Source organism: Sinocyclocheilus rhinocerous, unplaced genomic scaffold, assembly GCF_001515625.1.
Source record: "Sinocyclocheilus rhinocerous isolate Xijiao unplaced genomic scaffold, SAMN03320098_v1.1 C36859715, whole genome shotgun sequence".
Classification (NCBI taxonomy): domain Eukaryota; kingdom Metazoa; phylum Chordata; class Actinopteri; order Cypriniformes; family Cyprinidae; genus Sinocyclocheilus; species Sinocyclocheilus rhinocerous.
In genome coordinates this window covers 851-2055 of record NW_015786485.1, presented here as the reverse complement: position 1 = coordinate 2055, position 1205 = coordinate 851, and the positions used below count along the sequence as shown (strand labels likewise).

The window sequence follows — 1205 nt, the reverse complement described above, 5'->3', positions numbered from 1 at the left end:
CCTTTGAGGCCTGATTTAACGACAGTAAAATATGATCAAATTAAGATAAATCTGTAAACACACACTGACCAGTGATGGTGTTGTTGTTGATGCTGGTGGAACTGTTGGACTGAGCAGCATTTCCTTGCACATGTAGGATTCCTGTTTAAGGTGAAATTAGGAAAATGAGGCATGGTAGCAAAACAAAACAAAATGATAATTATTATTATTACTTTGATTTTGGACATTAACGATGAACTGCTAGTTTTGTAATTATGATAATAGAGCTATCACAGCTGGATTATTGTGAAAATCAATTATTGGAAAAGTATTATTAGAATGTTTGTCACTTTCTTTTTCACTATCCTTTCCTGTTGTTATTATGATTTTATTTTAAACGTATAGTTTCTGACCATGAAGTCATTTTGTAATTTAAATGCAATGATGAACAATAACTATCACTAATTATTTAGAACAAGCATCACTACTTGGTTCTTACCAATTAGACACAGAACAGGTACTATAATCCTCCACTCCATTGCTATGTCCTTTTAGCAGTATGCCTAAAAATGAAAATGAAGCATATATGTATAATGTAGCAAAGTTCAAAAATCAAACACATTTTATAATATAACAGAATAAAATCTATTTAAAAATCCACATGGCTTGATATAAAAATTTCAAAAAGTATTAAGAGCTGCATAAGAAACAAACAAATACAGTTAGATTGACCAAGCAATTACAGATTTAATAAAACATGATAATATATTCCACACAAAGTTTGCATTATGATTTACAAAAAAGCACACACTTGTTACATAATCTTTGTCATGTTAAAGTTAGATACATTTTTATAACAGTTTATAGCAAATTGATTGGATACAGAACAACTGAAAAAAAAAAATCTTACTCTTTAAATATTGCACCACAAAAGGCAATCCAAGTTAATCCTTATAGCAAGTTCGTGTCACCTCTAAAAAATCCCAGCAGACAGGTGAACTGATATTTAAAGTGAGAACTTTTTTTTTCATTTGAAGAACCAACCAATGAGAGTTGAGATGAGAGTTTCAAGTTTGCTGACAAACTTGACGAACAACAATACCAAAATAAACAGATTTGTTTCCTGGTATGTACGTGATGGTACATGATGACAGTTCAACCAATTATGGCAAACTGAAAAATCATGGCTGAAAAAAATTTGTTTTTACATCTTTTAACACTTTGTG

At 30.3% G+C, this 1205-nt stretch overlaps 1 long non-coding RNA gene across 1 annotated transcript; it reads right to left on the bottom strand.

Annotated features, from left to right (window-relative positions):
- Nucleotides 1-44: 44 nt before the first annotated feature.
- On the bottom strand, nt 45-966 carry LOC107736651 (uncharacterized). Its single transcript, XR_001639708.1, has 3 exons — nt 890-966; nt 479-542; nt 45-141 (listed from the first exon to the last, which is right to left on the bottom strand). It is a non-coding gene; the product is annotated as an uncharacterized LOC107736651 (long non-coding RNA).
- Nucleotides 967-1205: the final 239 nt, after the last annotated feature.